Source organism: Phaseolus vulgaris, chromosome 2, assembly GCF_051622355.1.
Source record: "Phaseolus vulgaris cultivar YP4 chromosome 2, ASM5162235v1, whole genome shotgun sequence".
Lineage (NCBI taxonomy): Eukaryota > Viridiplantae > Streptophyta > Magnoliopsida > Fabales > Fabaceae > Phaseolus > Phaseolus vulgaris.
Window position 1 is genome coordinate 20265374 of NC_143499.1, and position 12322 is coordinate 20277695.

Below are 12322 nucleotides of genomic sequence, written 5' to 3' on the forward strand. Positions count from 1 at the left end.
TTGGTCATCTGTTTATCGAGTTAGGTTGTATCATGCCCCCCAAGTTGGAAAGAATCTGATCTCAAATTTAGAACTCTTATGTTCGTTAAGTTTTGGAAGTTCGTATTGGTGAGTTCTATATACAAGCCATGTTTGGAAAGAATATTTGAGGATGAAATGACTTTTTGGTGAGAATGCTCTTAGAGAACCTTTAAGAGGTGTTTGAATATCACCCCTAAACTTTTTTTATCAAAGATGTCAAGTATTTAGAATGATTAGGTAATGAAAAAGATAAAAGAGAAGTATACTTAGGAGGCGCAGTTAGTTTGGTACGGTTCAACATTATTTTGTTTTGATTGCGTGAGGTGAGATGATGAAACCCGTTTTGTTTTTACTTTCCTCACCTTTTTCATTTTCTCTTTTGGTTTTCATTTTTACTTGGTTTTCATTAACTTCTTTGGGAGAGAAGGGTTCTAATATAACCTTGGGCCCTTGGAAGTTGAAAGAAATCTTGTTGGTATGACCATCATGTAAAATTTTTATGTCATATTTTCAAGGCCTTCCGAATAAAAGATGTGTTGTTTCGATTGCCATAACATCACATAAAACCTCATATTTATACTTTTCTATAGCAAAAGTTGTGAGGACTTGTTTATTAACCATAATTTCACCCTCTTCACTAAGCCATTGTAGTTTATAGGGCTTTGTATGAGAGATAGTGGGTAATCCAAGTTTCTCCACTACTCTTGTACTTGCCACATTAGCACAACTAACCTTATCAATGATAATGGAACATGACTTGTTGTTGATAAGGCAGCGGGTGTGGAAAATACTTTCTCTTTGGGTTTCATCAAAAGGTTTTTGAATAGTTCCCAACATTCACCTTACCACCAATAAGTCACCTTCACAAGGTATCTCACATTCATTTTCACTAGGGTTTTTTGAAAGGGAAGGGCAGTTAGACCTAGAAGATTGATCACTATTATCACTTACTAGTATCCCACCTTTTACCATCATGGTTCTTTTGTTAGGGCAATTTGTTGTGATATGACCAAAACCTAAATATTTTTAAAAAAAATATTTGAGGTGTTGGTTGACGATTTAGTCCTAAAAGGAGAAGGATTTTCTTTAGAAGTTTGTGGGTTGGATTCTTTAGAGGAATTGGAAGGATTATCTTGTTTTTGAAATTTATTTTTATCCTTCCAAGATGAGTTGTAAAAGCCATCATTATGAGTATGTTTGAAAGATGTTTTCTTTAAAAGTTGTGATTCAACCTTGATGACTAGGTGAACCAACTTTTCTAAGGATGTACACTCATAAAGTTCTACGACATTTTGAATTCCTTTTCATAATCCACTCACGAATCTAGCAATCTTCTAAAGACAAGCAAGAAAATTTTAAAGAAAGAAAGTTAAACCAAAATGGAATTTTAAAGAAAGAAAGTTAAACCAAAATGGAATTGTGATGACGACAACACTTAAACAAGACAAACAAGAAAAGAACCTTGAAGACTCAAAGAAACTTACTTAAACTTTGAACTATGAAGTTTTAATTTTCTTAAATAGTGTAAAACTAAGAAGGATAAAGTTCCACAAATGTGAAAACAATTTGTCACATAAAAAGAATCCTCTTAATACTTTAATCTTGAAAAGTGAATTGCATTCAAATTATTTTTGTACTTGTTTTTATGGATTTAAAATGTCCACATTCTTGACATGCATATTTTTACTTCACTTTCAAAATTTCACAAATAGAATGGCATTCAATTCATATGATCACTTGAATTCTTTGTTTGGAACTAAATCAACTACCATTGAAAGAAATTTTAATTACTTTTAGTTCTTCACAATTAGAAGCAAAATAAGTAGAATTGGATGTAAAGACTCCTAAAACAATAAGAACATAAGACTCAAGCAAAAGAAGTAAGGTAAAAAAAATTGACACAATTATTTCAATTTACTTTTTGTTAAATTATTATTGATTATGCTTTAACTAATAACCTGTAGGTATTTGTCTGGAGTTTCTATTAATGACGGGAATCAAGATATCTATGGATTTTTGGATCCCTATTTGATTAATTCAATTGGAGCCAAGAAATCTGAAACGCATTCATATATCAAAGGGAAAACAAATTTATCTTTGTCCTTATATTAATGAGTAAGTTCAATTATAATTCATCAATTATTATTATATCATGTTTTAAATATTAACTAACTGTTGTGTGGTTTTGTTCATTGCATAAGAAGCCATCCACACATCTGAAGCAAATAATTGATGTGTAATTAAATTAAAAATTTAACTGTGTATCTTACTTAAACGTCTAGTAATGTGGTCTTTTGTATTAATCGGAGCATGGCATGGATATGGCATACTCAGAGGTCGACTCAGTGCAAATTATCAAAAGCTGACATGGTTGAACCTAAATGTTTGTATTTTTTGTCTTCGTCTTTTCATTAATAGACATCCGAGAGGCTATGGGTGTAGCTATTACGTTATGCAATGGATGGTTACCATTGTAAGACTAGGCATTCAAAAAGATTGGGAGCAGGTAATAATATTCAAATTATTCTTTATAATTATTTAATGTATATGTGTCTTAACACTAATATGAACCTTATTTTGGAACGTCGTTATTTATGGATGAGCAACAACTTCCTTTGGCCACCATAGATTATGTGAGACATGCTTGGGCCACATATTTCCTTAATTTCTATAACTCTAGGATAGTTAATCATACTATAGGAATTAGATAGATTGGTAGGAATATGTATTATTGTTTGTAATATATTTTTATCAATCACTAGCGCAAAAATGCTAAACAAGGGCGGTTGTTTTACATTTACAAATGCGGCTATAGAGCCGCATTTGATCAGCATGCATTCGTAAATCACAGAGATACAAATGTGTCTATATAGCCGCATTTGTAAATACTATTTATAAGTGCGACTATTTCTGGTAGCCGCATTTGTATATGATTTTGAATCAGGTGACAGGGTTAGGGGTTAGCATTTACAAATGCGGCTATTATCATTGCCGCATTCGTAAATGTGATTTACAAATGCGGTTATTTACCAAAGCCGCATTTGTAAATCATGCGCTGGATTTACGAATGCGACTTTGGTAAATAACCGCACTTGTAAATAGTGGGTTTTTTTAGTGCAATTTTTTTAGTGCTAAACCCATATAAATTAACTTGTACAATTATATATACCCAGTCAGACAAATACATAAATTCAGATAATCAAATATATATTGATCAAAATGTACATTACAAACAAGTAATCAAATTACATATAATCCCTACACTATTGATCAACTATCCTAGAGTTATAAAAATTTATGAAATATGTGGACCAAGAATGTCTCACAAATGACATGGCTTCCGAATTCATTGGTATTTCTTCCGTGAATAAATGCATTGCAAAATATAGTTGACATAAATGAGTTTTAAGATACATATATGTTCAAGAATCATAAAAATGATTTAGCATATCATGTTACCTCTTTCCAACCAGTTTTAACACCTAGTCTTACAATGGTAATCATCCATTGCATAATGTAATAGCCACACTCGTAGCTTCCTGGTTGTTTATTATACTATAATTCAATAAAAAGTAAAAGTTAGTATATTGATAAACAATGATAAGAGAAAGAAAAAAATTACAAACCTTTATTCTTATCCAGTTCAAATTATTTGAACTGGATCGACCTTTTAGGATGTTATATCCACGCCATGAACTAGTTAATACAAAAAACCTTGTTATAGATGGTTAATTAGTAACATACAAAGTAAAGTTTATAGTGTACTTACGTATCAATGATATTCTTAAAGTTTGTGGGTATCTTTTTGTGTAGGGAACAAAACCACACAACAGTCTTATCAACCATTGATAAGACAAGTAACTGACAATTATGCATATATTATCCATGAAAAGAGTTAGTAAATATTTAAAACATGAAATAACAATAATTGATGATATATAATTAAACTTACTCATTAATATAAGGGCATAAATAAATTTGTTTTCTCTCTTTTTCCAAGGTGTTAGTGATGTATGCTTGGGTCTCATATGACCTTGGTCCAACGGGATTAGTATATGCAGGTTCTAAGAATCCATACACATTTTCCTTCTCCTTAGTGAGACAGACTCCATGCAAAAACCTACAAGTTATTAGTTAAAGCATAATCAATAATAATTTAATATAAAGTAAATTGAAAAATAGGTAAAGATACTTACATCATAAAAATTGAATTCTATTTATATTGAGCTCCTGATTCCCAGCTACAAATTCTAATAAATCTGTGTTGTACATCATCAGTGGTAGTTCAGTGTTTATTTGAAAAAAATGTATCATCCCACGGAACTTGAAAAGGTTGATTACCAATCTGGCTAGCAATTAGACCTAAGGAAGCTATAGGATCGTCAACTGGAACCTCACGCTTCTTCTCCGAACTTGGATTCCGAAGAGGTTTCTACAAGATAAAGAACATTTGTATTAAATTATATGTAATATATAAATATAAATAAAAGTTAATATAATGAAATGAAATTATTACATGAGGTTGTGGCATAAACTGAATGAGGTGTCTGGGCCAAGCAACGAATGTCTGAAATGCATTGGCCACAGTGGTTACCTCATCTGAAGGTAGTGGAACACGAGCATCAGGTACTCATACTTTTTCAATTGTTACCTTCACCACATCAGGGGAGAGAGGAACGTTATGTAAGGTGGTGGCCTCTTCATAGACTTTTCCAACGGCCACCACTTGAGGAAGCTTGCCGCCCGCTACCAGTAGCTCACATTCCCTCGTCTGCCCAATGATATCATCCCTTGATGTTGTAGGAGTTGCACAACTCCCCTTTGTGCTCTTGGAGTGGGACTAACAAGAGGTTGAATCGGCTCAACACAAAGTTGGTGCGATAGAAACTCTTGTCGCATTCTATCATTCTCCTTTCTCATCTCTAACCGCATCAGATCAGTCTCCTTTCTCATCTCCTCCATTAATTCTTCACGTATCTTAGTCTTCATTTCAGTTTCGCTCTCTTTGGAGGAGGAGGATGACTGTTGTTGTGAAACTCCAAAATATAGTTTTATTCCAACCCCTTGTCTAGCTGCATGAACACGACCATGGTGCTCAGGTCGTCCAATTGCTTCAACCAGGATATCGTGACGACCTTCAGCAACAAAATTACCTTGGGATTCCAAGGAATCCTGCAAGAGACAAAAATCATATCAGTTTTTAATATAATTAATGCTTTAAAATAAATGAAAATAACTAAAAATAACTTACAATTTTTTCGATGATAATCTCGGATTGCTCAGAACTTGGTGCACCCGACTTTTTTAATTCAGGCCCTCTTCCATTTTACATGGCAAAAATGTGGTGATGGAGGAGAAGTGACCCATGTTTCCACATTCTCATATGACGTCCCCTGTCTAGATTGCTCCTTTTCCACCATTAGTGATTGCTTAAGTTTTCGATACCCCGAATGAGAGAGTACATGCAGGGTAACATTCTTCAAAGCTATCTCTTGAGCATTCTTCCGAAAATCCTGTCATAATTTAAATAAATAAAAATGAAGTAAATAAGATAAACTTATTAATGTTATATAAATAAAAAAAGTTAAGTTACTTCACTTACCATCCAAGCCTCATTTTCACGGCTTTCTTTAAAAAGACGCAATGTCTCTTCATCAATATGTTTGTACTTTAAACATGGATTTTCATCTTTAAGGTCGCCAAATCGTATCTCGAAGTCAGTCTTGACTTAAAGGTACGAAATTTAAGTTCGATATTGGATATAATCTTTGGTCGAAGCGGTTCCACATCAGAAATTTCAAAGTTTTCCTAGAAAATAACATCACCAAATTAAAATTAATTAATCAATCAATATTAGAAAGCCTTATATGGTAACAATAATAATGTAAAGCTTACCAGAACATCCTCCCAGATCATGTTCTGATCGACCTCTGACACCTCATCCCATGAATTAATCAAAATGGAGAGCCTCTCACGAGAAACAACTCCAAGATAGCTCATAAACTCATCTGCTTTAGGACCAGAAGCCACTCTAGTGTTGACGTCGATGTCAACACGTGTCTTCTCACCAGCAGCATGTCTCAATGCGAGACGCTTCAATCTAGTAGGTCCTCTGTTGTCTCGTCCAGATCGAGGTCTGATTGGAGTCTGATCGTCATTCATGTCTCTGTTAAAAAAATTAGGTAACAAACATTAGTTAATCTGCATCGAATTAAAATCATATAAAAATAATACATAAAATTCTAAATGCTTATTTACGGGTTGCATGTGGCTTGAATGTTCGTATGTAAATTCCTTCACTGTGGTCTTTACGGGTTGCATGTACATCATCAAGTACATCGTCATTTTTATTAATTATCATTGGTGTGAATGAACGGGGGTCACCATTTTCAATATCATCTATGGCCTCCCCTTGTTTTTTCCCATGTAAAACGACATACCAATGTTCTGACGTAGGATCTTTCACGTAGAAAACTTGAGATGCTTGTGGAACCATTATAAATGGCTCATCTCGATACCCTATCTTTCGAAAGTCCACTAGTGTCAATCCTGATTCATCAATTTTTACCCCACTTTTATTGTCAACCCATTTACACTTGAAAACTGGAACGGAAAACTTAGTGTAGTCAACCTCCCATATCTCTTCTATAAACCCATAGTATGTCATTGATCCAAGTACTGGATTTGTATCTTTCGAAGTCGAAAACTGCATTGACTCGGCTTCAAGAGTAACACCAGAATTTTGAACTGTACTCTTTTCATCCATGGACTTCGTGTAAAATATACAATTATTCACTTCGTACGTTGTACATGAGATGACATCAAACTTTAATCCAGCAGCCAACTAGGTCAAGGTCTCTGATGTCGTTGAATCCTTGAACACTTCGTCTTTAAACCAAGGCATGAAAGTTCTATTATGTTCCATCAAGACCCATTTCTTTACTTGTCTTGGGTTATTTTCCTTCAAAATGGCTCTATGAGCTTCTATGTAAGGTATAACTTCATCTGTGTTATTAAATATGTACAAATGTGCTTGCAAGACCTTTGATCGAGATTTGCTTACAATATTCACACAACGTAAACATTTACTAGTAGAACGCCTGTGGTGCCATGAATTAGCTGGAAAACCTATTGGATTTTTTTTTGTCATGTACTCTGAACAAAATTAAATACTTTTTTCAGCTATGTACCTTTCAATCAATGAAGCCTCTGGACGATAATGATTTTTCACATGACCTTTCAAAATTTTCATATACCGCTCAACAGGATACATTCATCTTAAGTACACTGGTCCACATAATCTAACCTCTCTTACCATATGCACCACTAGATGAACTATGATGTCAAAAAAAGATGGAGGAAAAAACATCTCAAATTCACATAAGATAACAATAATTTCATTTTGAAGTTCATCTAGTTTTGATGGATCAATGACTTTACAACAAATGGAAGAAAAGAATGAGCATAAACGGGTTATGGTATGTCTAACACTTTTTGGTAAGATCCCACGAATAGCTACATTCAACAACTGTTGCATCAAGATGTGGCAATCATGAGACTTCAACCCAATTAACTTCAAATCTTGCATTGACACTAAGCTCTTCACATTTGAGGAATGTCCTTGTGGCACTTTCACACCCTTTAGACATTGACAAAAACTAATTTTTTCATCTTTTGACATTGTGTAACAGGTTGGGGGCAAATATGTACGCTTACCCATTTCTATGGGTGCCAACTCACCGCGTATGTTCATCTCAATCAAATCTAAACGATCATTTAGGCCATCCTTCATCTTCCCGTTAATGTTAAGAAGTGTACCAATTAAGCTATCACACACATTCTTCTTAACATGCATTATATCTATACAATGTCTGACTTCTATCCTCGACCAGTACGGAAGATCAAAGAAGATTGATTTCTTCTTCCAAAGGTTTGTCACATATGACTCTTTTTTTTACTTACTGAAGGTGTGGTCTATGTTATTTACCTTTTCGTAAACCTCAACACCGGTTATTGGAATTGGTGGACCACTATGACTTCTAAGAAACCTCTGATGTCGAAGATATATTGTCTTCCTTCCATGTGTTCAATTGTTGAGAAGCATTGTCTTCTTCGCATATTGGACATGCTTTATGACCCTTAACACTATAACCTGATAAGTTACCATATGCCGGAAAGTCATTGATGGTGCAAAATAACATGGCATTAAACTTGAAAGTTTCATTAGCAAATCCGTCAAATACTTCAACACTCTGGTCCCACATTAACTTCAAATCTTCAATTAGGGGACTTAGATAAACATCAATATCATTCCCTGACTGTTTTAGACCGGATATCATCATAGACAACATCATGTATTTTCGCTCCATGCACAATCCAGGAGGTAAGTTGTAAATAACTAGTAAAATAGGCCATGAACTGTGATTTGTACTCATATTACCAAACAGATTCATTCTGTATGTAGCTAAACCAAGTCGGATATTTCTTGATTCTTTACCAAACTCTGGAAACTCATCATCAAATTTCTTCCACTGAATAGAATCAGCTGGATGTCGGTACATGCCATCACATTTCCTCTCATCTACATGTAATCTAAGATTCTTAGCATCGTTTAAGTTTGCAAACAAACGCTTCATCCTTGGAATGATGGGAAGATACCACATAACCTTCATTGGGGGTCCATGCTTTTCTATATCTTTAATAGTATCATCATCTTTTTGTTTCAACTTATAACGTGATAACCCACACCTCGGACAACTTTTCAACAATTCAAAATCTTTCCGGTATAATATACAATCATTAGGACATGCATGTATCTTTTTATACTCCATGCCCATTGGACAAAGAATCTTTTTGGCCTCATAATTACGATTAGGTGGAGTATTTCCCTCTGGAAGCATATCCTTCAACAACTGAAGCAATTCCGTGAAGCTTTTATCAGTCCATCCATTTATTGCCTTCAATTTCATCAATCTTAACACCGTTGACAACCGTGTGAAGTTAGTTGATCCAGGATACAATGGAGTCTCTGCATCGCTTGACATACTTCCATATCCATGCACTTTTGCAAAAGACTCAGCTCCTACATCACGAATCATATCCTCCAATCGATCATCATCTACATCATCGTGTATTGCTTCATCCATGGTGGACCCCACATATTCTTCCGTTATGGAAACACGTGGTAAATTTAATAATTCACCATGACATGTCCAAGTTGTATAAAATTGAAGAAACCGATCGCATGACAGGTGCTCCCTCATTAAATTAACATTCAGTATCCTTCCATTTAAACAGCTAACGCACAGACACCTGATCCTTGCTCCATCATGACCACTATTAATCGCGTTTCGTTGTGCAAATTGTATAAATTCTTCTACTACTCTTTCGTACTCATCACTTATACAAATAGAATTAATCCAATTTTGATCCATTATATTCTGCAATAGTCATTTAGAATTAGGGTTCTATCTCACATGTTTGCCGAGGGTCGAACACCCCCAGACTCAATACCAGCACGTATTATTCCCGAGGTTCAAACACCCTCGGACTCAATACAACAACGATAATTCTATTCAAAACTAACAACTAACATAACATAAGTACAAATTATAATAAATACTGAATAATATAAATTTTAAAAAATACAAATTATAATACATAAAAAAAAACAAATTCATAACATTAAAAAAAATCAAAAAATTTAAAAAACCACCAACCTTGTGTGAGAAGTCTTCGTTGGTGAAGAGTGCACAAGGAGCGGAAGCGGTGGCGGACAATGAAGCTGCGACGGAGCAAAGAGAAAAACCCAACAAGAACCCACACGAAGGCAATGTAACAGTACTAACCATGTAAGAAACCAAACCAAAGAAAAACGAAAAAAATCTATACATTCGGTGTAGCACAAAACTAGGTCGAAGAACTTACCAAATGAATGAAGCTGAGAAGAACAAATGGAACGGAGCAGGAACAGCGCAAACGCGAGTTGGAACGGAGCAGAAACAGTGCAAAGGAAACGCAGAGAGGAGAAAGAAAGTATGAAAAAATGTGGCACGCTCCAAATGTTAGGGTAAAAAAGATTTACAACTGCGGCTATTAGGCAAAACTGCATTTGTAAATCAAGCATATTGATTTACAAGTGCGGCTATTGCTAAAATCGCACTTGTAAATCCAAACGCTTTGATTTACAAATGCGGTTTTACCAATAGCCGCATTTGTAAATCCACATAATTTGAAAAATGACACAGTGTTTTTTACGAATGCGTGTAAGCGCAAAACCGCACTAAATAAATTCTTTTCTTTATTTTGCACTAGTGAATATATATATATATATATATATATATATATATATATATATATATATAATTTGTTTCTTTGAATGAATGTGTCTGAATTTATGTATCTGGCTGGCTAGGTTTAAATGAACAGATTTATTAAGATGAGAAAACACATAAAAAAAAATGAACTAAAAAAAGTCCATAATAGACGACAGTTATGACCATAACCGTCATCTATACCTATCGGGGGAGGGTAAAAATAGCAATTATGACCATAACTGTCATATTACCTCGACCATGTGAACTTTAAGACAGTGCCAGGAAAGGGTATAAATGGCGATTATGGTCATAACCGTCGTTTATGTGTGACTTATACACTATGTTCTAGAGTCATTGTTTATGCCTCAATAGAATAGACCACGTGTTCATAGACAACAATTTCGAAACCGTTAAAAAAACCATTGTCTTTGACATTTTCTGCACTAGTGAGAACGTTGTAGGGTGGGTTTTTATTTTGTCTTTTTTTGTGAGATTTTGGTTCGTGTTAGGATATTTTGGAGGGATGTTGTATTTGTGTTATGATGTGGTCATATCTATACTAGTCTAATCATGTTTATGACATTATGGTTGTTGTTTTGTAGAGTCTAATATCTATACCAGTCTAATCATGTTTATGACATTATGGTTGTTGTTTTGTAAAGTCTGATGGAATCTCAATTGGTTCGGTGTTATGTAACTTAGTTTGGGTCTTTCTATATAAGGGTTGGGACACCCCTGAAGTGTCTCACTTTATTTTATTTATTTTTTGTTGATAAAAAAATCTTAATGAACACAACTTTTTTAAATAAAAAAATTGAACCAAAGTCATGAGACTAAATAAGAATTTTAGTGTAATTCTATTATTTTCATAAAAGTAGTATTATAGATGACAACTTTAAAAGAATGAATTCTTATTCCTAAAATAAAATACGACTTACTCATTTTCATAATATTTTTTAAAACTATCCATAAAGTTGGGTAAAAAATTATACCATTATCATAAAATTTTCAGATTATGAATTATCCATTATATCCAATAAGATAACTTATCCTTAGTTGCTGCATATTGACCATTGACAAATCAACATAAGAAGTTTGTATGGCACAATTTTCGAGGTCATTGTCATGTGATTTGATGTCTTATAAGTTGATATAACTCACCTGTCATTTTCTCTACCACGTCTGGTTTATGTATGTTCAACATCCGTTAGCCTCCATTATCTTTTTCCATTTCTTTGATATCATCATATGATATGGTAAAGAAAAAGAGATACCTTCCTTTATAATGTGATTTTAAAAAAAATATTTATATAATTCTTTTTTGGATAACTACAAATATGCTTAAAAACATTTTTATCTCAAAATTCTACGTGATAACTACTTAAGAAAATAATTACAAACTCTTATACATTAAACAGTTTCCTTATTACTCCCTATAACATTTTTCTTCCATACTTTACCATGTTTTCAACCCATGAAAAGAAGATTTTGGAAGGATATATCTTCCGTTCTCCAAAAAGGTACGAAAATTTTATAGTGAACTTGTCTTTTTATTTTGGCAAACATTCTAATAATCAGACTAACTAAATAGTGTTTTAACAAAAAAACACCATAAAAAAATGTTACTAAAATTTTGGAAGTGGGTATTCAAATCAAAGTTCCCAACATTAATGCAGGTAACTTGGTTGTAATTGATTTCAGCATAAGGTATGGTGGTGAAAGTTTTATAGAAAACTCGATCGAACCCCATATGTATATTGGCACAGAAATTCTAGACACTAAACTTGAAACAAAATAGTGTATTTGGATAATCAGTTAACTAAACATTTATTATTATAATAATAACAACTTGTTAGACCTCATTCACTAGTTTAATCGATAAGTTTATTAAGATAAAATAAACACTGCTACTTTTGATATTTTTTTTATGAAATTTATAGAAATAAAAAATTAAAAAGAACTCTAAGATTTTTATCAGCCATATT

At 33.5% G+C, this 12322-nt stretch overlaps 1 long non-coding RNA gene across 1 annotated transcript; it reads right to left on the reverse strand.

The window, feature by feature from the left end:
• Nucleotides 1-5923: 5923 nt before the first annotated feature.
• LOC137809643 (uncharacterized) lies at nt 5924-10196 on the reverse strand. Its single transcript, XR_016518448.1, has 3 exons — nt 9949-10196; nt 9741-9805; nt 5924-6187 (listed from the first exon to the last, which is right to left on the reverse strand). It is a non-coding gene; the product is annotated as an uncharacterized LOC137809643 (long non-coding RNA).
• Between the last annotated feature and the right edge of the window lie 2126 nt (nt 10197-12322).